Source organism: Marmota monax, unplaced genomic scaffold, assembly GCF_021218885.2.
Source record: "Marmota monax isolate L192 unplaced genomic scaffold, Marmota_monax_Labrador192_F-V1.1 WCK01_AAM20220418_F8-fsc00006, whole genome shotgun sequence".
In the NCBI taxonomy this organism is placed as follows: Eukaryota; Metazoa; Chordata; class Mammalia; order Rodentia; family Sciuridae; genus Marmota; species Marmota monax.
Window position 1 is genome coordinate 2,244,739 of NW_026693712.1, and position 26,489 is coordinate 2,271,227.

Genomic DNA, 26,489 nt, shown 5'->3' on the forward strand with positions numbered 1-26,489 from the left:
AGGCATGGCGCTTTTCACGTCAGTAGCAAAGCAATGAAGATTGATTCCCTTTAATTAATCATTCAAAAATAGCCCCCTCGTATCATTCCCCAAATAGGAGGGAGCATGTTCCTACATCTTTCTTCCAAAAGGCGCCTGGATGCAATTGGTTCCCTGATGAGATATCAAAATGTGTGTGCCTGTCCGAGATAGGAGGACCTTCTCTGTAATTGATTGTAGATCCTATTCTCCCGATTCTTTATCCCCAGCCCTGAACTCTCTTTGTAATCTTAACAGCCTGAAGCACATTTACATAGCTTTCATTAATTGTACTCTGGCTTCTCATTAGAAAGGGAGGCAACAACTCTTATCTGATCCAATATAGGCTTTATTTTGCATTTCTGCTAACATGATATATTGGGCTTAAGTATTCTTAGTGTTCGGTTTGGAGAATCAAAGGCCCTCTGTAGGACAATATATTACCAGAAAGCATTGATATACACTATATTTACTATCTGCATAGTTTGTTTCTTGCTTTTTCCAACAGTTTCCAAGTTCGGCTTTGTTTATGTATTAAAATACCGTGTTTACTTTCTCAATTCAATCCTTTAAATTTTACTGTATGCTAAACCAGTATCTTAAAATGTTGGGGCATTTTTTTCTTCCACATTTTTCTATCACTAATGTAATGGGCAACAGTCTTTTCTCTGGGGGAAAAATTTAATCCGCAATATTTGTTGACTTTTTTTGACAAAAGAGTTGTGCTTCAGACTTTGGAATAATAATGAAAAAGGAGGATTGCCCTGCTTTTATAACTGGGAAGAATAGCTGTGATATAGGAGATGTTCATTTCAGGGCACACTCCACTTCTCACACATGGTTCTCACCATCCTGTTTCTCTTCAATTTTCATAAAATATCCAATGAATAAGTTTTTATTGTAACATTATTTTCAACTTTTTAAGTCACTAGAGGACTAAGGCAAGTGCACATCTTAGTTTGCTCCAGCCCCTCCATCATCACTCTCACCTTCCTCTCCAGAGCTCCCTCCCCTTCTCACCTTTTCTCTGTTGAGCTCTGTTGTGTGGACAGAGCTCTTTCCCTGTCATCTTTGTAAGCTTAGTGCAAGACTTAGTGCACAGAGCAGAGAGAAAGAATGAAAAAGAGAAGGAGATGTAGCATGAGGAATCACGACTTTGTTCCATGTGTGCCTAGATGCCCCTCACATTGTTGTGTTTGTTCCTTCCATTTAACAAGGAATTATTTGAACAAGTTTTAGAGTTGAGTTCCTGGGCAGCTCAACTGGAGTTGAGCTGTGGGGTTATCTTTTCAGTCAATTTTAGAAACACAGACCTTGAAAGTATCTCAAAGAGCATCCATTCTATCAGGTTGGGTTTACCGATGAAAGAACTGAGGTCCCAGAAGGAGAAGCAGTCCTTCCTGTGACTATTCAACAGGACACTATAAACGAAGGGAGAAGGAATGGTGGGTGAGTAGAAATCCAGCTTAAGATACGTTCTAGAGGCTTTGGACGAGGCCCTGTATTAGAATCTCATCACTGGCGCTATGTTTATTTATTCCTTGAATCTGTTTTTACATCAGACATCTGGAGGTGACAACATCTTTTCATCGTTATGGTAAGAATGAGAAGTCATCAGTTAAAGTTACTAGGAATCTATTTGTCTACCAGATTCACATTAAAAGATAAGAGAATGATAGTGGTGATAGAAAACTGGGGTGTCTGCTGCCATATTTTCCAGACCTTGGTGCATTGAGTTGTGAAAAGAAGTTGGGTTTGTTAATCAACTTTATTTTTACTGTGGAGTAAGTCATGAATAAAATAATCCAAGAAAAAGAACTACCCGTGGTTCCTTACGCTTCTCTCATTGTTCTTCTCTCCTCTCACTTTCAGATCCAGGGGGCAGAACTGAGTGAGGAGACATTTCTATAGTGGTTAGCTGGGAACTAGCAGATTCAAGTTTTTTCCATTCCAAACTCACGGGAAGATAGATAACAGTGACATCACTCAAGAATCTCCTAGAAGGAAACTTCTGCTGAGTGCTGCACCTTGGAGACACTGGATAGTGTTACCAGAAGCTTACACCATGGGCCCAAGGTCTTCAACTCTTTCTCTTGGGTGGAGAAACCATCATCCACCTTCTCCATCAACTGGAGTCCCTTGCTGAAAAAAATGTTTCGTACCTGACATTACACAAAAGTGATTCTCAAATTTTCATCTGCATATCTTGGAAATTTTTTTTTAATATGTAGATTCTGGGGCTGGGTCGTGCTCAGTGATAGAGTACTTGCCTGCCATGCTCCAGGTCCTGAGATGGATCCCTAGCAGTGCAGAAAATTAAAGAAGAAAAAAGTTTTAATATAGATTCTGATTCAGTAGATTGGGTAAGGCCCCACATTCTGCATTTCTCATGAACATTTGAGAAGAAGCTGACACAGCTGATCTGTGGACCATAATATAAGTGGCAAGGGTATAGATCATTGTCCTCTGGGGACTGCCTCAACACCCAATTTAAATTTTACTTTCAGATTGGTTTTAGCCAATATGACCTCTGCACTTTTAAAACTGGTTTATTAGCATGTATTCTCAGGAATTGTGGGACTATCAAAACATGTTTGAGGTTGATAATTCCTATGGTCCTCTATTTTATGTTTCCACATAATATCCCACACTCATAGTACCAGAGGCTAGATGAGGAAGGTGGGGGAAGATGTGGCTCATAGAACACTGGGAATTTTTTCACAAACTCTCTCTACCTCCGTCAGCCGGGAATCCCCTCTGTACTTTGCTGCTGAGGTTCTTCTCACCCCTAAACAAGATTATCCACGTGCCCTGGGCCCAAGCCCAAAGGTAAGCTGCAGACACCCACTAGCCACTTGTGCCTGATCTTATTCTCATGGAGCTGGCATGAGAACAAATTAGATTCATGCATACGAAGTGCTTAGAACGATATCTGCCAAAGAGTAAAAAGAAAAAAAAAAAGTCACCATTATTGTTGATGCTATGGTTCCTACTACATGAACAACTCCTCTCCTCTCCTACCCACCTGTCAGCATAATACTTTCCTCTCCCCACTGTCATTTACCTGCTCTGTGTATTTTGTGCCAAGGGCATTGCTCACAATGCCTTTCTTGGTGACTATCTGACACACAGTTATATATCAGAATCAAAAAGTGTCCCCACATACTTTCTTATAAAAGGCATTTTCATGGAGAGCTGCTAGAGACAGTATCTCTACTTTTGCTAAACCATAGAAAGATCACCAAGAGAAAATTCAAAGTGGGACAGAAGGAAAGAACAAAGAGGTGGTGGGCTGGTGGGGCAGCTGTTTTTTAGACAGGGTTGATCCTACAGTGCAATTTTGGAGTTGCCCCACAGAAGTGGCTCCCTTTGTTATGCTGATCTCTGGCTGGCTCTGTAAGCTCCCAGAATTTATTATTCATCAACAAACCAGTATTGGACACAAACCCTATACTTGGCTCTGAATTTACAAATACTACTTACACAAAGCCTGCCCATGAATACTTTATAATTTCATAAGTGAGATAGATATTTTCTCACTCATATAAAGATTGAATGAAACAGATAATATGGGAAAATAAAGAATAATTCTTTCTGATTTGGGCAAGTGGGGGAAGCTTGAAGGGAGGTGTCTTTGTCTGTTTTGTGTTACTATTACAGAATACCTGAGACTGAGTAATTTATAAAGGAAAAAGTTATTTCTTACAGTTCTTGAAACTGGGAAGTACAAGGTCAAGGGGCTGCACTTGTGAGGGCATTCTGACTGTATCATAAGATGACAAAAGGCATTAATCATATAGCAAGAGAACAGAAAAAGTAAGCTCCAGAGTCTCCTCCTTTTCTTAGAAAGTCACCGATGCCATTATGAGGCCCCATCATAATGATCTCATCTAATCCTAATTACTTCCCAGAGATCCGTCTCCAAATGCCATCAATACATTAACTTGGGGATTAAGTTTCCAACACAGGAACTTTGGGAAAACACATGCAAACCACAGCAGAGTGCCACTTAAAGGAGATAGAGTGACAGTAAACTGATAGCAATGGGAGAGAGGCCTTCCAGGTTCAAGGAATATCACCAGCAAACCAGACACGTGGAAATCTAAGGATGATTGAGGAAAGGCATAAAAGGAAAGATCTTTGGGAATTAGAAAGGATCATGGCAGTGGGCAGGTGGGCCACATGCACTCAGATGACAGCCAGCCTAGATTGCAGTTGACATTGTTTAGATTTCAATCTGGAGGTGATGGAGCCAAGATGGTACTTGAGCCAGAAGCAACTTCATTTGTTAGGAGACCTAGCAGTGGAAAGGATCAACTGAAGAAATACAAACCCCACGTGATAATTGAAATTGTATTATAAGAAAAAATGCAGGTGGTCTTTAGAAGTGTCATGTCATTAGGGACACAACAGAGAGGCTAGATATGAGAATCCTAGCAAGAGGTCAAATGGCTTAAAATTAAGCTAATTTAGTCTTAAAATCCCTTGTATCTGTTTGCTAGTATTGCCATAATAGAGTGTCATAGAAAGGGCAGCTTTAACAAGAGAAATTCAATTCCTCTCAGTTCTGGAGGTCCAAAGTCTGAGGTCAAGGTGCAGCAGGTTTTCCTTGGGAGACCTCGCTCCTGCACTTGTACCTGGTCCTCCTCTTTCTCCCTATGGCTTCACATGGTCCTTCCTCTGTGTGTGTCTGTGTCTTAGTCTCCTTTTCTCATAAGGACACCTGTCCTGTTGACACCCTAATGACATTATTTTACCTTGGTGCACCTCTTTAATGGCCATCGCCACACGCAGTCACATTCGGAGATCCTAGGTATGGAACTTTGACATATGAATCAAGGGCCACACCATTCAGCCCAGGACACCCTGCTTCATCCTCACTGGTTCTGCTGACCCAATGAACTGTGCATAATGTCTTATGGGTAACCTGGCCATGATGATGGCCCTTCAAATGCAAGAGCAGCTTGGGTTAGCACTCCTGGGACAGTTGGCATATTTCCATCCGGTTCCCTCAACATAAAATGCTACAAAATAAAGTTGTAAACAAAAGGTTTTTGTGTTAATACATTTCTGAGATACTAGGTCTTGTTTCTAAAAGAACCTTAGGTCAGAGAGATCAGGGACAGACAGATTGGATTTGAGGTCTCATGGGAGTGATACCCCTGTGGCCTGATCAGTACTCACGATGCGCGTATGGATAAGTCAGAGCTGAATGGGATGACAGAATGTGCCCTTTTCCTCTGTGTTAGTTCTGCTTTTATAGATCAAACTTCAAAGCAAACCATTTTTACAAATGCTAGCATTTTTACTAAAAAACAATGCCCCCCCCACACACGTACATTCTCACACAACACGTTCCAACAGTATGAAGAACTGACCCCCTGGCTTCTAACTTAATGTATTAGTATGGACATCACCACATTGTGTTTTTAAGTCCTGAGGTAGTAACAGCTGATAATCAATATTCTAGATGTAATCTCCAATTCTGTGCTATTTTCCAAAAGAGCATTAGCCTTTAAGGTTTGCATTAGGCAGCGTAAACTTTCTTTTGATTTGTCAGTCACTATCACCCCTTCGGTCTCTTTCTGCCTTTCTGCTTCCGATGTTTCTCCCACCCGCAAGGCCTGGACAATGCTATGTCATGCTATAAAGAAAAATAAAGTACTTTCTAGCTTCCCAAATTGTCTCTTCTGGGAACCTATTTATCAGAAGGCACAATACAAAAGAGAGGAAGTGCTGTAGGTAGATATTATAAATTCCACTGGGGTTTCAGAAGTTGAACCATCTATTTCATTCGAGCAGGAGATGTTTTCTATATATCTGCTGATTGCACATTCATTCTTTAATCTTTATACATGAAAAGCTAAAAGCAGAAAGCCATGGACTAAAATTCTCTCTGTAAATTGTTGAACATTTGCAACAGATATAGAAAATCACAGTGTGAAAGCTGTTAAAGCTGTGAAAAAATAAATTGGAGGCACCACAGGAAATGGAGGTTTTACATAAGGACAAGGAGCCAGCCAGAGTTTTCAAGGCCATTTTGTAATAAAGGAAATTATGATCCGCATAAAGCCCACTTTGGGAAATTTACATTTTGATGGATAATACGCTTATAACAATTAGTATGAAATGTTTCTGGTTTACCTACGACATGTTTCTAATAGATAGTCCACATGCGTCCTTAGCAGAATGTAACTGCTAATATTTGAAGTGCAGGTAATTCCTTGCTTCTCATTTAAAATACCATAATGCTCTCCTTGCTCCAGGCAGGCGAAAATAAAATCTCAATTAAAATAAAGGCAGGCCTGGTTCCAGTTAAGCAATGATCATTTAGAGAATTAATGCAATAAAGCTTTTTCCATAAAGTGCATAGTCATCGTGGTATAGGAGCAATGATGCCAGGCTGGGATTTCAGTCCCCTGGTCCCAGAATTAGCTTCACCCTTTAACAGGTTGTTTCATCCGCCCATGTCACATAACCCCTCAGGACCACAGCTTCCTTAGGATCAAAAGTGAAATCGTACCTGTCATCCCTCAGAACTCATCTAGCTCTGAAATGTTGGAGTTTTCTGTTCTAAGCAACCTGTGGAAATCCTTGTAATGTGAAGAAATGAGGACTCTGAGGGGCTTGGTTCCACTATCATCTAAACACAAGAAAAATTTTAAAAATACTATGGCAACTAGGTACAGAGATTACAATATTTTTTTTATACTTTGCTTGACTGGCACAACACTTTAATTTTTTTAAAAAAAGATGTCCAGTTTTCCACAGAATTCAGCTTTTTCCTTTTTATTTAAATTTTTAATTGACAAATAATTATATGTATTTATGGTGTACAATATGATGTTTTGATACCTCTTTCTCTCTCATCCTCCATCTAGCCAGATCAATTCACATGTTGTCTGCCTGTCCCTGTTCAAATTTAAGTGTATGACTGGGACCTGGTATTCACCCATTCATTAAATAATTTATTGGGTTCCAAACTTATATACCATAGTGTTCAGAACTATGATTTTAATAGTAAACATAGTACCCACATCTGGTTTGTTAATTTATGCTTAAGTGTATTTTCATCTATTTGGAAGTGGAAGTAGTCACATAAAGCTCATTTGCAAACTGCTTTCTCAGAGCTACCTTCATTTCTAAAGTAGAGGCTTAGATGACCCAAGAAACTGTACTAGTGGTTGGGGATGCTCAGAAAATGCAGAGCATTGTCCCTATCATTGTAAAGTTTATCAAACACCTGAGTTTCATACACAATTTCTACTGCTCCCCTTTGCTCAAGAGAACATTTCTCTCCTCCTACATCTCTGGGGTTTAAGAGGGTTTTGCTATGTTCTAAGCACGTTGTCCATGAATGGGATCCCATCATAGAGAGGACTGGGTCCTTGTATTGTTTTCTGGCTCTCCCATTATTTCAACACATATCTTGTTCCAATTCTTCCTCCTTCATCCATCTGTTTTCTGTCCCAGATCTTTTTCAATCCAGTGAGAATCTCTGATTGGACAAAGTAAGGCAAACTTTCCAGAATTAGTAGAAATGCCTAATAAATATGTGGCTCTTTAAGTCTCTCAGTTTATCGTTGGGCAGGGAAGAGGGTAAGAAGGGGAATATTAGATGAGGACATCAGCATGCTAGTTATAACAGCAGCAGACGAAATCAGAAAAAGAGTGCAGGTGATGGTTCCACTTTTAATTTTTTTAATCAAACAATGGTGCACAGGCAGTACATACTCAGTAGAAGTTATATTTCAAATTTTGAATTTTGATCTTTTCCTGGGCTGGTGATACATGGTGTGACACTCTTGTACTGGGCGACAGCAGCAAGTCCCAGTTCCCAGTCAGCCACATGATCATGAGGGATAACAATTAGTGTTTTACAAAGCTCTATGTGGCTAGACTAATAAGTTCAGTAGAATAGGTATGTTAAGTACATTTTTAATTTATCATATTTTCAATTTATAAAGGGTTCATTGAGACATACTCCTTCATAAGTCAAGGATCATCCATAATATAATCATGAAACCAACTGTCCAGCAGGGCGAGGGGGAGGAGGCAGCCTTCAGAGATAGTGAAAACTGTCCTCAGGCATTTCATCCATGATCTTCTGATTAAAAGAAAAACTGAGGTGTAGTGGTAAGAAAGCTAGGCCAGCAATCAAGTCTCCTGAACATTTACCTAAACTCCAATATCCTGAATTCTCTTTTCAGTCTTAGCTTCTATTTCTAGAAAGGGAAAAGATTAGACGACTTCCCTGGTTCTCAGTGGTGGTTGCATATTAGAAGGATCTAGGATCAGTACTTTCAAAAATACCAACGCCTGGCCCTTATCCAGAATCTCTGGAGGGAGGGCCCAAGCAACAGCATGACTGAGTGCTCTCAATGAAATTCCCAGTGGACAGCCAAGGCCGAGAACCACTGGCTTGGAATATCCATCAAAACAACTTTTATGTAGCTGACACGAAATCAATGTTGGTTAAATTGAGTTGAATGAACTCGAAATTTCTATCTAACTCCAAAACGCTATCGTTTATCTTATTATCCTTTATAGTAATGTTATTTTGACTTAAGATCTTTTTAAGCTAATGCATCTTTCTAATTTTTACTGAATTTTGAAGTTTCAACAGAACTAAGCCCCCTCCCCAAACAAACAAAAACCAATATAGATAATCTTCTAACTTCAGAATGTGAAAATCATTCTAAACAAATAAGTAAAGCAAAAGAAAAAATCTAGATTCAAATGTTTATAGATTTAAATATGAAAAATGGTACAGCTATGAGTTATAAAGACTTGCTACATGAGAATCTTTAGGGGAGGAAGGAAGGAGAAAGGCAGAGAGTCACCTTCCTAAATTTTATGGCCTGTATCAGGGTCTTCCTTAAAGTGGGGGAGGCAATTCCATTTCTAGGGCCTTCTTCAGGAGAGAGACCAAGAATGGCAGGGAGACCTTCCTACTTCTGTGGTTTTCTCCGTTTCTTTAATCTTAAAATATTTAGCATGCCAAGGGGCCATATTTTCGGGTAGTGTATCATGTATACCACCAAATCATGCCCTTTATTTTTTCTTAACCACAAAATGAGAATGGGAGCCAAACTGAGGTCAGTATTGTAGCTTAAAATAATACCAACTCAGAGGTCTAAACCTTTTCCGCATAGCACTGCTAAACCATCCCCTCCAATAACCACTTCTTTATTTAGCAGTTTAAGAATGTTGGAAATTTACAGTTTAAAAAATTATCAAAATTACAGACAAATGGAAGGAAGGAAGGGAGGAAGGAAGGGGCCAGCTCTTTAGTTATCACCCACTAACCTTGCTGATAGGACTGAGTCAAGTTTGTTGTTTCCCACAGCGGGGGAGAATTCTGCCTCCACATCACTTTGGTAGTACCTCAGAGGAGGGAATGGTTGGAATTTTTTGATAATTGGAAATTGGGTCTTTCAATGTGGAGGCCAGAATAGGGCAGGATAAAAATCATGAAATAAGAGTTTAGGATTGGTGAAAATAGCAGGGTCAGGATCTTTGAGACAAGGAATTTAAAGAATATTGGGGCTTGTAAACTACTGATATTTTCTATTGTTTTGAAAAATTTCTGTAATGAACAATCGAGTTGTTTACCTGGGAAAGACTTTCCTGGAGTAGTTACTAAACACAATAGAAATCATGTTACTAAACACAATAGAAAAGTAAAGTACTGGTAATGTAGGGAGTAAGTTCTGTTCTGTGGGACTAGTAACTTATGCCGTGTTTGTGAGTGTGTGTGTGCATGTGTGTGTGTGTGTGTTGCTGAAATGTAGGGACACACAATACATGCTACTTCTTCTCCTTAAATCTATATCCAAAAAAAGTGAGGAAAAATATAAGTATCTAATATGCATTTTGAGTAAAGCTCAAAAAAAGGATTTCCACATCTAATATTTTTGTTATTTGATTCTGGTACTTGCAGCCTTGTGTATCATTGCTTCCAATCACATTTTCCCACCAACCTGGAATACTCAAGTCCCCCCACTTTTCTATTTTTGACTTTTAAGTATCTCTTTCCCACAATTCTAAATAAGGTGTTTGCTGATTAACAAGCATACATGTAAGCAAACAAGTATGGGGAAACTAAGTAAAAATGTTGAACAAATTTCTTTACTAAAGGACTTCTATGTTAGTTAGCTTTCTATAACTATACCAAAATACTTGACAGAATCAACCTACAAAAAGAAAAGTTTTATTTTAGTTCATTGTTCTGTAGCTTCCGTCTGTGATTTGTTGGCCTTATAGCTTTGGGTCTGTGGAGAGACAGCACATCATGGTGGGAATGTGTAGCAGAGCAAGACTGATCACCTCATAGCCAAGAAGCTAAAAGAAGAAAGGAACCAGTGTCCCATAGTCCTCTCCAAGTGCACACCCTGACCTAAGGGTTCCTAATAGGTCCCACTTCATGAGGGTTCCACCACTTTCCCAAAATAATCTCCTGGAGACCAAGACTTGAACACATAGGTCTTCAGGAGACATCTGAGATCCTAACTATAGCAACTTCTCAGAACCTTTTGTGACTCTCTAAAGTAAGCCTATAAAGTGAAATATTTACCAAATTTACTTGAGCATCAAGCACGTTTTTGAAGAATATGTCTGAGGACTAATGCTCTAAGAAATTAATTCTAGCCTGGCACAGTGGCACAAACCTGTAACCTCAGCATCTTGGGAAATTAAAGCAGGTGTATCACAAATTCTAAACCAGCCTCAGCAACTTGGCAAGGCCTTAAGCAACCTAGTGAGACCCTAACTCAAAATTTAAAAAGGGCTGGGGATGTGGCTCAGTGGTTGTACATCCCTGGGTTCAATCCCTCACTTGTACCGGAAAACAAGAAAGAAATTAATCTGAAGACACAATGGCCTAAGTTCAACCTTCTCCTCAAGATCCAGTTCAGGTACCTCCTCAGTGATGATTCCTTCACCTCTCTGTTGACACATTAAAGCTAAACATGAAACAGACCACTGATTCACGGGAATTCATTATAATAATGACAGTTTTTATTTGGAATTTATGTATCAAGTTTATGAGTAGCATTAGGAAAACAGAATTAGTTATTTGCTATCCAAGGAATATTATTGACATTATGGACTTAAACATGAAGAGACGAGAAAGGTCTCAGTATCCCATGAGCTCCTGAGTGTCTGATAGCTACTATGAGACTATCCAGAGAATTATCAAAGGCCAGTTCAGTGACTGTTGTGTAAACAAATATTGATCTTGCATAAACAAAAACTAGAACACCTATCAAATCAAAGCCAATTCTACTTAAACTGAAGCATGTCTATACACCAAGCATCCAAGTGTCAAGAATAAGAACCCACAAATACCAAAAACTATAAATAAATTTTTAAAAATCTATTCTTCCCTTCTTCGATTCCTCCCTTCCTTTGATCCATCTTTCTTTCCTTTGTCAAAAAGTCATTAAACAGACCTGAACAAGCAGGTAACTGGGATAAGCAAATCCCAGCCTGCACTGGATGGGTGGGGTGTGTGAGCAGGAATAGTTTCAGAGACTGTCTAAATGCTGAGATAATAAACAATGTGGGGCTGGGGATGTCACTCAGTGGGAAAGCACTTTCCTATCATGTATGAAACCCTGGATTCAATCCCCAATTAGAGAGAGATGGGCAGAGGGAAGAAAGTACAAAAGTGCATCTATCTGATTTCTCCTTTTAAGAGAAGAGAGAGAGAATTATGGGGAAAAAGAGGGCTAGAAAGAAGCATGTGGTGTTGGCTTTGAATTGGAGGCATCAATGTAAATTTAACATGCATAGATGAATGGTGCAAGGTAACAGAACCTGACTCACCCCAAATATACTACCTTGGCATAAAGAATATTTTGAGCTAAAGGCAGTTGAGAAGAAGCAGATAGAAGAAAAACTTTCTGTTTTTACCAATTGAACTAAAAGTAGAATTTAAGTTTATAAAGGTGTCTTTCTTCCCCTCTCTGGCAGGAAGGATGAACGTTAGTCACTAACAACTCCAGAAGAATGTATGTGGCAAACCTTACTACCTAGCCTTGCCTCCCATTAGCTCCCCATGTATTTACCTTTCCAGGATCTGCCACCCTAGACGCGCTCCAATTCCTTAACATTGGCAAATTTAGGATTCTTCTCTTAAGGTGCTAAACAAACTCAAGGTCTATCCACCTGTCTAATTGCAGGTCTTCTCATCTCCAAATGCCCCCATGTGTTTGTGTAATGAATATATTTATGAATTTGTCATTCTCTTGATAATCAGTCTTTTGTTAGTCTCATTTACAGGACCCTTGTTACAGAAGGTGAGATGGATAAAAGAAACATTTTATTTTCTCCCCCTACAATATAAATTTATTTGTAAATGAGTGCAATTATGTTCATATTTATTTGAAGGTGTATGTATTGCAAGTACCTCCTGACTCTTTGCACAGAGAGGGTGAGGGGGCACTAACACTCCAGCAGCCCAAATCTTAATTCCCAAACACTTCTCCAAATATTCTAGAGCTTCTTGGAAAAATGGATGATTGTCATGGCACAAGAAGAGTCTGAAATAATTTATGGTACCAGAAAACAAGGAAATGCTCAAGACTACTGGGACATCAAAACACACTGAAGCAAGCTTGTGAGAGTTTCAACTGGGCAAATCTGAGGAAAAACACTGAGCATAGAATAAATAATAATAGAAATTATAATAGGATTATATCCCACTGGATTACAACTGATTGACTATAACCTAATTTTATAACCCAAAGGATTAAAATCCATTAAATAATAGGATTACCCAGGAAATTGGAATCTATGAGTCAAAACAAATATAAATAAATAAATAAAAGGACACATTAATAAGAAGAGAAAACTTGTTCCACATAACAGAAAAATATGCTAGTTAAGATAAAAAATGGCTACAAAGGAAATAAGATCATGAAAAACCCAACTCTTGGCTACCACTTCATCAATACTTATTTCAGGTAGGAAACATCAATGGAGTTTAGAGCTATAGGCAAACATGGGTGAGGAACAGAATTTTATATGATCTCAAAGTATGTACCCCCAGATATTCATTAATCTCTATATATTGTTTAAAATCACAGTTTAAAATCTTGGAAGATATTATCTAAATTAAATGATAAATATAAACACTACCAGTAATGGGGGTAATAGACTTGTTTCCCTCAATAGGATGCAATAATAAAGACACAGTGTCTGGGATAGTCCAGAATCAAATGTATATTATAGGATGAGAATCTCTAGCACAAAATGCCTGGTACCAAAAGTGTTGCAGATTTGGGTTTTCGGTCTTTTTTTTTTTCAGATTTTGGAATATTTGCATACACATAATAAAACATTTGGAGACAGTACCCAAGTCCAAACATAGTATTCATTTCTGTTTCATATACACCTTATTCTCATAGCTTGAGGGTAATTTTATATAACATTTTCAGTGCACCTGTGTTTTGACAGTAACCAGTCACATGTGTGGAATTTTCCACTTATGGCACCACCTTGGCTCTCAAAATGCTTCAGATTTTGGAGCATTTCAGATTTTGAATTTTTAAGTTAGGGATGATCAACCTGTACCAGGATTTAATCATGAGGAGACATCAAACTGGAAGACAGTCTGAAATTGGATCACATCCTATAAAATGACCAACCTACCCATCAAAATGATGAAAATCAAAGAAAGACTAAGGAGTTGTTCCAGATCAACAAGACTAGGTGAGCAAGGTGTCAACTTGGAGTAGCCAGTGATCCTGGATTGGATCCTCCTATGCTACAAAGGACACTGCTGGGACAATTGGTAAAATTTGAATTCAGTCTCTGGGGAAGGGGATTCCAGGAGTTCTCTGTACTATTCTTCCATCTTTTCTGTAACACTAAAATGTTACTTCACCCCAAGAGTTATTTATTTGTTGGTCTTTCCTTCCACGGGATCAGCTGCTTGATTTCAGCATCCACAGCTGGTTCCCTGTGCTACCCCTCTGCTGTTCCTAGAGCATGGTAAACGCTCATAACTGTTTGTGGAAGACGAGGAGGGAGGGAGAACAGGAGGGAAGGAGGGCTGCCAGCCAAAGTTGACATGTGACCCCTCTGCCAGACAGTTCAGTTGGGCTGGGTTCCTAGATGAGGCTGGGCTGGATAATGATTATGTAAAATTCTATCCTTGCTTTACTTAAAGTGTCTCTGGAGGAAAGAAAAACCATTGAAGTGTGTTTTTGGACCAGCTTGTCATTAAGCTGGAAAAAGCTATTTTGTTGCCTTAATTAGTTTTATTGTTTTGACATTTTAGCTTTTTAAAGGCTTTGTGCTGGAATTCAAGTACAGTATTTCATTGCCATGGAGCCTATTTTAATGAATGATTATTATACAAATGAACCTGCTAATAGGATCTTTTTTTTCCCCTCAGAAAACAAACAAAATCCACATAGAAATGCCTAAGAGCCTCCACTTTATGTTAAACATTTAAACCTGTGTGTAAATTGTTGTCTTTCTTAAAAATAGGGGGTGGGGGATAAAAGAACAAATTTTAAAAACTACCTGGTTCTGCTACACAAATCTAAATGAAAGTGATGGTAAATTGACACATTAGTAATGCCTGGTATCTAATGATGAGAATTTCTCTGCCTGATTCTTTTCTCAGATTGGAAAAGGTATTTATAAAATAATGCATTAGACTAAGCACCTCAGTTCCTTTAGAGCAATCATGTAAGGACACTAATTCCTTGTTTCCTCTCTTAAAAGCTAGCCTTTCCTATTCTCAGTGGCTATCCCATGAATAGGCTGCCAACCATATAAAAAGGAGCTCTTCCTACTGGAAGAGAAGCCCCACTCATCTGCTCATAGGCAATGCTAGCATTTGTGGTGCTCAGCCTCCCTGGACTTCACTGAACGGGGGCATCCTGAGGGATGCTGTGGCAGATTACCCAGCAGGATTCCAGTTACAAGAGCATGGTAAACAATTAGACCTCATTTACATTTTACAATTAGGTTTCACTTACATTTTACTGTGATTTTTACACGCATCAAAGGCTTTATTTCACATCTTTACTAAATCCACAAACCGTGAATTTAAGCATCCCATATTTTTGACATGTTATTCCACATGCTAAATGTCAGTAGTCTACATTTGGTTGAACAAAGGCTAAGAATTATACAAGAGTGTGCCCAAATTGAAATGAAATGACTCTGAAATCTAAAAGCTAAGCTAAATCATTTACAGAAGCTTCATAAAAGCCTGAGAGATGAAATGCAAATTTCCTCTGATGTTAAATAAAATATATTTAACTCATGTCATGTATTCTAAAGGTCTCCCTGGATAGATTTTTGAAGGTCTGTCAGTTTATTAGGGCACAGATGATATCCATCAATTGGAAATCAATACTTACCACTGAGTTCTAATTATAAATTATTGGGAAAATGCAGGTGGTAAATAGGCAGGGCATTTCTTGCTGATAGTTTAAAAGAAAATTGCTTTAATTTCTAGTATGTGGGTTAAGAAGAACTGTTTCTGTTTATGTATATTTGCTTTTCATCCCATTTTTTTTTCCAGGTTTGGTTGCCAGAGGAACAGTTTCTCTCTATGGACTGTTGCATTTTAAATTCTGGAAAACAGTACTCTACAAATCCAATATGATGATGTTCATAGGGAAATCACATGCATTTACATTTTATTGGTACAAACAAGAGTTTATCTGCCTACTTCCTTTCCCTTTCATGGTCACTTTACTCCCAACTATATGACACTGTACATTCATTAGCCTTTTAAAATATATTCTATATAGAATCTCAGTTGCTTTTCCTTTTTCAAAGTTCTTCATCCTGCATTTATGCCTTTATAATAAAGTATTCTCCTTTCTTCATTTAAAACTATCTAAAAGAAATTCACAGTCTCCTAGAGAAAGGAGAGGTTTTTGTTTGTTTGTTTTTTAACATGGGCTATCTCATTTCTCCACTCAATTGTGCCACTAATATCATTTACAATGTAATCATTCAAAAATTTGGCTTTGTTTGCCTCCTCAGCAGAGCAGAAGGATTCCACCTCCAGGACTAATTCTTAAGGTTCAGCATTTGCATTAGATCCTGGGAGCTCTCCCCAGTCACCTGCTATTGATTCATTCATGCCTTCAGGCCAGTGTTCAGTCAGTAGCCTCTATCAGGTACCAGACACAAATATGAGGACCCTGCCCATATGGTACAAAGAACCTAATAGTGAAACATGACAACAAAGAATGACATCTCTTGTGAAGAGGAGCAGAGAAGAGGAATTGGGGTGTGCCAGGGAAAGTTAACACAAGAAACACCACGTCGGAAGGGAACCTGGAGCCTTCCGTGATGGAAACCAAGGTAGGGAAATCTGGAATCTATCCTCCAACCTCCCAGATGGTCCATTAAGAGATGAAGATGTGAGAAAGACAAAAAAACAGGAATCCATCAGAGGAGTGACAGCACATTCACTCAGCAGAACTAAGGACACAAAGCTATGCCTTTGACCCAAACTGTGCAGAATTATAATTGGCCAATTGGTGATCAGATCACACTGAATATTCTCAGATGCAATCATGTTACCTAAGACCTTCTTTCTCATTTTCGGAAAAGACTTTAAAGAGGACAAAAGCCTAGGAAAATTATTCATAACTTATTTTCAGTGAATGTACAAATGTTAATTTCACTCACAGATTCAAATATTATAAAAATATTTGTGTGAAAAAGATAAAAATGTCTCATGAGGTCATTTTGGGCCATCAGTTCACAGGTCTAATGAATTATCCAAACATTTTAGCATGCAATGTAAATACCAAACTTGTATACACTACAAGCATGCACAACACCCATGCATATGTCTACACATCTAATACAGTGGCACATGCATGTAGGCATTATACACATATGCACATGGTAATGTTATTAGAATCCTATGCCAAGGCCTGACTTTTAGGGACTCAACAAATAGATTGAGGCAGTTGCCTCAAAAAACCAAATGGAAAAATAATGGTGAAAAACAAGAAAGGAGTTTTAATCAGCGTAGCTACAATGGGAATACCAGGAGGACCCACATCCTTAGCCCTGTCTTTGGGGGGCAATGACTTTGATACTTTCTGCGAAGTGGGCAATGGAGGGATTGCATAGGTACCAAAACAGGTAATCTTGGTCATGTGTGATCTGGTTGATCCTCATCTCAAGATTTGTTGGGTGGATCCTTGTCATAATAAGAAAGTTGCTCTTGTCTAGGGCATAGTTTTGACACTTGTCACAAGATGTTTATCCATCAGATCTCTTGTTTCTGAAATCCAAGGTGAATGCAGAAGAGAATGAATGACTCAGAAGAAAGGAAAAATGAAAAAAGGTCAGGAAGGCAAGATGGAGTAAAAATAGGTCAGCCGTTAGGCCCTGCTTTGGTGACATGCATGTGGACAGAAACATAGAGATGCAGGGACAAATGCATCCACACAGAAAGAATATCATTTAAAGATAGCATCATAGTCATAATAGCACAATCGTGCACACTCACTACTCTTAACTTCAGTATGCTTCCACTTATGTTATTTTATTAATCTTTACCAATTTCCCTCTTGGTTGATGTACCCAAGATCACTGAAAACCAAAACATAGTGTCAACATCTCCAAAATCCATATTGTTTTTCTAACTCCACCTGATACACTGCCATTGAGTGACACTTTCACTAACTTTATTCTTACAGAAGCACATACTTAGTAGCATATAAAGGTTAAAGATAGAGGGAAAGGAATGCTAGAACAGGAAATAACTATAATGGTCACAGAACCCAAACTACAAAACTCCTCCTGCAACCATTTTAGAATTGCTTCTTCTGCTAATTATTAACCATCAAAATACTAATTTAAACTATATATGATTGAATGAGCCATTTCTGTTTGAGTACTTCTTTAAGCCTTAGGCAAGAAAGTACCATCTTCAAGGCTCTTGTGAGAGAGTTCCAAATTGAGTTCCTTAATGCTAAACTTCGGATTTTGTACAAGTGTAGTAAAAAGATATGAAATGAGAAAACATGGGTGTCTGTCCTAGGCCCATCACTTACTGACTGTGAAATGCTGGATATGAATTATATCTGAGTCTCAGTTTGCTCATACAGAAGTCTCATTTCTGTCTACCTTGAGGATTTTTAAATGTGTGTGTGTACATTCAGATAAAATAATGAATATGAGCACTTCATTGGTATAAGATCCTCTAAATATTTAAAGTATTATTGTTGTTATCCCCAATCATTATCATCACATAGTAAATACAGTGTCTTAAAATGTACAACTCTTTGCCAGCTCTAAACAGAAATATGGAAATAAGCTTAGTGTTACCTGTGCAAATTTACATTCTAAAATATTTACACTCTGATCAGGTTAATTCCCTCATCTATAATGTATTTAACTTTTCCCTGACCCACTGTTTAGCATATCCTTGGAAAGCTCATTTATCAAATGGTTATAGGTCTACAGCAATTTTGCAAAGTTGAGAAGTACTTTCTAGAACATACTCAGTTTTCATAAAATGTAGCATTAATATATTTTTCTAATTATTAACCTTGTCTAGCAGTATGTTGAATGTATTATCAACCTAAATATCCCTTTCTTTTCTTCTCCATAAATTCAACTTTGGTGGAACAGCTCATGATTCTTTCCACTCTTGGCCACGAGAATAATGATTTTTTTTTTCCTGATCAGACTCAAGCTTACAAATTGGATATGGTGGCAGTTTTCCTCCATCTGGCATGTTAGCAAGAGACTTGGCAAATGCTGGTCTTATATTATTCAGTGGTGAGATTGACAGTCTTGTGGAGTCAGAAATGGATACAGAAGATTCAGCTGCCATGTCAAATCAGATGGAAAGTCTATCATTGTTTGTGATCTGAATGAGTTCGGGGGAGTTGGCATTGTGGTATTATATTCTCCAGTTGAAATCAAGTGATAGAAATTTGTAACTTTCCTAAGGTATCATTTACCTAGCTGTGTTACTTGGTTTTAAAATGTTGCATTTCTATAATGCCTAAAGCAATGAATCTCCAACCATAGTATCCACAACTCCACAAAGTTTCACATGGACCATCAGGCTGACTCTCCACCTCCTATGGGTAGTGAAGGAAATAGGAGGAACAAAGATATTTTTTTCAAATTACCCAATGTATATCTGATATATTCACTGGTAAATCATGCAATTAAACTGAGATGAAGTCAGGAATTTTCCCACAAATGGCTCCACATTTGGTAGATATTACATGTACTCACTTGAGAGCCCTTTACATTTTTCCCTAAATGAGCATAAGTAAAAAAAAAAAAAACTCTCAATATAACTCATTAAATTATTGTCAGGAATATGAACAAAGATCTTAGTTCCAAGATCTCCAAAATTAAATAGTAACAAAAAAGGAAGAATAAATGTCCATACAATGAGAACAAATAAACATACTATGACTGATAAATATAGTAAAATATCATAGTTCCACTAAAAATGCTTATACTTATATATCCACATACAGTTTTAACTATGGAAAAAATCTGGATATATGGAAGAAAATAAAAAGACAACAAACCTAAATATGAACAATCATTATTACGAAAATCAGACATGTCATTGGTAGATTATTTTCCTCAGCATGTTTTTCAATATTTTCTACAATAGTCACATGTCACTTTCATGTTCAGGAAAAAATGGCTAGAACTAAAATATAGTTCCTTAAACTGGCCTATTATGGTAAATGGCTGAGGGAAACTTTTCTGCATCTTGTTATTTATGCTTCTTTGTAAAAATTTTCTTCCATGGCTATTAAAAAGGAAACATGTTCTTTGAAGTATTTCTTAAATTTAAAAAACGAATAGGTCATGAACAAAAGATGCATACATTTCTACTTTTTCCAGTTTTAAGGGGTGAGAAAGAACCATTTCCTCTGCAGTGACCCATATCCCCCCTTCCCCATGCATCTCTGGCCTAGCCCCCAGGCAGCTGGGGATCCTGCTGTGCATTGATTGACCCTTCTACTCAGTGACCTGAGGTGGCCTGGGAATTTCTGACCTGCTCTATTCGTTTTATTAATCATCAAAACTTTAGCTATGAGACATGTTGCTATTGAAATAATTTCACCTATGGGGTTCATTTGGCTTTAATCATTAACTTCAGCTTTCAATCTCTTCCCCTTTATCCCCATCAGAAAACTTTTCAAGCCTCCAGTCTGGCATGGAGATTAGCGTTGAGGCCTTTTGGTTCAATCAGCCTCTGTGCTTCATTATGATCCATGACATAATGACATGGTGTGATTTGCCCCAGTGACTCTGAAGTGACTAGCTGTTGTGGTTCAGCAAAGCAGCAAGACCTTTTTTTTTTAAAGGCACATTCTTTTTGGTATCATGGTTTCTAAAGCATTACATTTCTCACTGATCTTTTTTTTTTTTTAAATTAGTTTATGTATGACTATCTCTACGCTTAGACACATGTATGCAGATACACATGTAGAGTCCCTCTGGCCTAAGCTGAACACCTCCATTATTTTCTTATTTTGTAGAAATTGCACAACAAATCTTTGGTTATACTTCTGTTTAACAGTATGCGTGTGTAAGGAAGACAAAAAAGGGCAGATGGAAAATTATTTTAAGATATTGCTGAAATATGTGCAACCATGTTGCATTTTATTTCTTATTATACACATGTGGCTATCTGACATGAGAAATTCTGCAGTAATTAGAGATACACCTTCAATATTCAAGGTTACAACCACAGAATTTGTCCTAAATTTTGGGGGTATTTTGTTCAGAGTAGGTGATAAAGGCAGACAGGATTTTGGCCCATTCACCTTGACCTCTCATTAACCCAGTCATAAATTTTAGGCAGGTCTTAGAAGGATGAGAGTTCACTTGGTCTCTGAGCCTGAGCAGTCCTCTGTGCTCTAGTCTAAACGTTGGAGACCCAGGAAAGCTTGGTGGTGTGAACTCTAGTTCAAGTCTAAAGGCCAGAGAACCAGTAGTATGGTAGTGCTAAATCCCACCCAAGAACAGAAGACCAATGTCTCAGAAAGTCAGTCACAGAAAGTCAGTCACAGGGGAAATTGAAACTTGCCCTGCCTTTTGTTCTATTTGGAATCCAACAGGTTGGACAAGGTTGACCCACACTGGGAAAGACAATCTGCATTATTCAGTTCACCAGAAATACTCTAAGATACATTCAGAAGTAGAATTTAACCAGAAGCCCTGGCATCTACAGTGCAGTGAGGTTGACATGTAAACTTAACCACCACTGAAGGCCTTGAACTTTCTTCACATTCTGATCCAGAGAGACCATGGAAAGGACTGACATTGAGCAGCATTCTGCAGTACACCACTACACGATTCTTTAGTCAAGAGCCTTTTTCCTGTACTTCAAAACCAAGCAATTTTGTTGGTTATTTTTTTATCTTGATTATGTATTTTTCATAAGGGATAATTTTCAAACAGAGTCATCAGACTATAAATACTTTTAAAATTTGTTATTTGTTCTTTATTTCTCATCTTAATGTTATAACTTATATCTCATTTCTTTAAACTTTGTATAAGCGGGAAGAAAACAACAAAAAAATACCTAATCCTTTCTGTGTTGGTGAAATACTGTTTTTACCATTAAAAATGCTGAAAAAGAGGTCACAATTTTGATTAATAAAAAATTATCTTCCAAAACATTAAAAATCAGCTCCTTTTTGATATTGAATTTGTTGCTATGGTCAAATTTGCTTTTGGCCATTGACAGACTCCTTGTGGCTAGTTCCACTGTTTTATTCATCAGGAAAATTGATGCACCTTTGTTTAAGGTACTGGACTTAACACTGAGAATAACAGTGGGTAAAATGTATGGACCAGCACATTCAAAAATCTGTCCAGCCATAGAGCTGACTTTTGGGTAAAAAAATAACAACAACAACAACAAAAATTTATTTTGTGGAATTAGAATGCAGCTCTATTGCTAAAGCATAAACCAAATGCAAAAAAAAAAAAAATGCCCAAATAAAGTTCTCTATTGTGTGAACTTCTCTGAAAGATGCACTACTTAATTCTAAATAAACTCAATTAGAAAGTTTCATAGAGCTAGATAATAATCCATCTGAAATCAATGACAACCAGATGTGGCTTCAGAAAGTAGCTAAGCTTGGAATGTCTGATGCCATGCCTGAGAACTGATCAGCAGCTCTTGAGAAGCAGTCAGCTCAGTGTATGTGTGTACAGCAGAATGCAAAGCAGTGGCCTGGAGCCAGACTGCCCAAGTTCAAATCTTGTCTCTGTCACTTACTCTAAGAACTTAGATAACTGATTTAACCTCTCCTAGCCTCAGGGACATCATTGGTAGAATGGTGCTAATAATCTTCCCTTCCTTAGAAGGCTGTGCAGACTAACAGGTAAAGCACATAGACAAATACTGAATACATGGTAATAGCTCATAAATACTGTTTCCAAACTAGATAAAATTTCAAGACTAAAACAGATACTTGGTTTTAATGTTAGAGGAAAAAATCTATTATCTAATTATTTTGATTTGTCACAAATGGTATTCTCTTCTTGAAAAAGTAGAAAGCAGTTTGATTTTTATTAGATGCATTTTCTGTTGTAAGAGGCACAGTCATCTTGACCTCTGTACTTGAAGTCTTTTCCAAAGCAAGTGAGTCATAAAATACTGCTATGAGAAATCAAATGAAGAGATGCTACTAAATCTATAACTTAAAGCATTGTGTGTGGTTAAATCAATGGTACCATTGAGGAAAAGGGACTTTGCAAATGCTCCTCAGGGGAAAAATACCTCCCTCTGTTTGGCAGACAATAGAAATAAGCTTTTACTTTTGGCTACAAGAAATAATGAGCTGATAGACTAAGCTCTGTGTATCTCAAAAGGAAACATTTTGTGAGGCAGCAGAGTACGAGTATGATCAAGGAAATCACAAGAAGCAATTTAGAAAGGAAAATTGGGTGACCAGAGTACTTCAGTCGAGAAGCAAATAAACATAATTATTATGAGCAAATTCATGCTATACTAAAAAGACTTTCACTAGAGAAAATACTAAGTAGTAAGTTAAGGAGAAACTGTGAAGAGTATAATTTACTTCTAACAAAAATTCAAGATAAATTTTAGAGCCACCCCCCAGGCTTTTCAAAGGACACAGGTACTCTAGCCTGTGCAATAAAAATGTCTTTGTAAAATGTGTAATGAAAAATACATACTTTAAAAACAATTCACTTGTAAGAAATAATGATGAAAAGGCAGTGCCCCTGGGGTTTTCATCAACCCAGGAGTCATGAAAAGAGATTATAACATATATTCATGAACTGTTGTGCATATTTAAATACATAGCATGGGTGGGGGATTATTAGAAGGCAAAGTGCTCAGAGGCAACAGAGCAGGAGGGTTATGAGGTGACTATAATGAATACAGAGGATCTACCTCTCTATATTAGTCAGCTTTCCCTTGCTGTGACAAAATACCTGAGAGAAATCAACTTAAAAGGAGGAAGGATTTACTTTGGCTCAGTCTTTGGTCACTTGGCTTCATCATTTCTGGACTGTGGTGAGATAGAATACCAAGGTGAGGAGCGTGTGGTAGAGCAGAGCTGGTTATCTCATGGCAAATGGAGAACAGAGAGAGGAACAGGCAGGGAACAAAATATACCCTTCAAGGGTGACTTACTTCCTCTAAATAGACCCCATCTCCTGAAGTTTCCACTACCTCCCAATAGCCCATCAAGCTATGAATCCCTCAATGTTTTAATCATTCATTGATGAGGTCAGAGCCTCCATGATACAGTCACCTCCCAAAGGGCTCACCTCTGAACACGGCTATACTGGGACCAAGCCTTCAACATATGATCTCTCTCTCTCTCTCTCTCTCTCTCTCTCTCTCTCTCTCTCTCTGTACTGAAGATTTAGCCTATGAGTTCTTTACCACATAGTTACATCCTCAATTCTTTTTATCTTCTATTTTGAGACAGGGTCTCCCTAAGTTGCTGAGGATCTAATTAATTACATTGCTGAGGCTGACCTTGAACTCACCATCCTCCTGCCCCATCCTCACAAGTCTCTGGGATTGCCAGTGTGCACCACTGCACTACACAACACATGAACTCTTCAGAAACATTTCAGATCAAAACCATAAGACACCTTAAGACCCCTGTAGATGGCTATCTATCTCTTAGGCTTTTCCTGTCTTAGTAGAGGATAGAATGTGTCCTCTACTTTGTACAGGTGATTTTCTAATTGGCAAATCTCAGCTAGTAGTATAATTTAATAAACTCCCAGTTCAATGAACACAAACCAGGCACAAATGAGATGCTCAAAAATAAAGTAGCTGAAAAACATTTACTTGGTAATTAATGTAGCAAGAGCAATTTTCATCACCATAAACTCAGTGGGCAAATGTGTAAATTTTATTGACTATAGCTGTTATGGTTTGTATCTTGAATGTCCCCGAAAGACCCATGTGTTTAAGGCTTGGTCACTAGCCTGTGGCACTATGCAAGGAGGTGGAACCTTTAAGAAGTGGAGCCTACTGGACAGAAGATAGGTCACTTGTTCTTAAAGGGGACATTTGGGATTCCAGCTCCTTCCTGCATTTCTTTACTTCCAGCTTCCATAAGGTAAACAGGCCTCTGTCACATGCTCCCTGCCATGATGTACTATGCTATGACAGGCCCAAAGGCAAGGGAGCTAAGCAAACATAGAATGACTCCTCTGAAACCATGAGCCAAAATAAACCTTTCCTCCATTTAAGTTTGTTATCACAGGTATTTTGTTACAGTAATGGAAAGCTATCTAACACAGCAGCTCAACTTCTTTGTTCCTTATCTTCCACACTAACAAATGGCAGAATACATACTGCCCGTTCAAGATATAACTTTAGTTCTTCTAGATGCTTTCATTTTCAAGTATATTGACAAATTTAAGACTCTCTCCAACTGACTCCTTTTTCTCTTTATTTTACTTTCTTCTCCAAGAGGAACTGTTTTAAAAATTTATTCTGATTTGTTATATACGATGGCAAAATGCAATTCATTTCATATTACACATATAGAGCACAATTCTCAAGTCACTGATTGTACACAAAATATTTTTTTACACTCTTTGTGTCTTCATACATATACTTAAGGTAATGATGTCTAACTCATTCCACCATCATTCCTACCCCTTTACCCCCTCCCTTTTCCTCCTTCCCCTTTGCTCTATAAAAGTTTCTCCATTCCTCCCATGCTTCCCACCCCATCGCCATTATGGGCTAGCATCCTCATATCAAAGAGAACATTTGGCCTTTGTTTTTTTGGGATTGGCTTACTTCACTTAGCATGATATTCTCCAACTCCATCCATTTACCTGCAAATGCCATGATTTTATTCTCCTTTAATACTGAGTAATGTTTCATTGTGTACATATACCACAGTTTCCCTATTCATTCATTTACTGAAGGGCATCTAGGCTGGTTCTTTGATTTAGCTATTATGAATTGTGCTGCTATAAACCTTGATATTGCTGTGCCCCTACAATATGCTGTTTTTAAGTCCTTTGGAGTGGGATAACTGGGTCAAATTGTGGTTCCATTCCCAGTTTTCCAAGGAATCTCCATACTGCTTTTCCATATTGGCTGCACCAATTTGCAGTCCCACCAGCAATGTATGAGTGTGCTTTTTTCCCCACATCCTCACCAACAACCAAGAGGAACTTTTAAGAGAAACTTCTAAGAACAGCTCACTAGGAAAAAGATATCCATTCCATGGTCATTGGATGGTGTTCACACTGGCTTTAACTGAGCTATATAATCTCAGTAGCCTTTGGTGGATGTCATCTATTTTCTCACTTGAGTACTTTAAGATGAACTTTTGATCAGTACACACACTCAGAATCTTCCTCATTTCAAATCTGGAATCCCACTGGGGCTACCTGCTCCATTCTAGGTACATGCATACCCTCCTGAGGGAATCAGAATTTCAGGCTCTTCTTTCTATAGCATTCCTTGGTGATAAGCTGTCTTATTACAGATATCATCCTGTTGATGGGATTCAGGACACTACCCCAAATATGGCATCTTGGAACTTAAGGATTTAGAGGAGGCAGGAATTTATATCAACATATTCTCTGTCCCCCCAAAGCAGGTCATAAAACCTAAGAAGGATCTTTGACTTTCCCCAGAAGCAGGTCATAAGCCCTCACGAGAGAAGTACTTTCCCTGTACCCAAAGGAAAGGAAACTTCTTAGCTCCAAAAGAACAAGGATCACAAAGAAGAATCTGAATCAGCAGACCTTGCTACCTTCCTCCCAGTTTATTACTATTAGTTTATGCTCCCTTTATACAATCATATCTCCTCACACCTCAGCTCTTCTTTTCCTTAAGAAGGTTCCTATACAATTTAAAATTCACATTAAATAAATTTACGTGCTTTTCCCTTGTTAATCTGTCTTTTGTTATTGTGGCTCTAGCCATGGATCTAAGATGGGTGAGAAAAAGATACTTT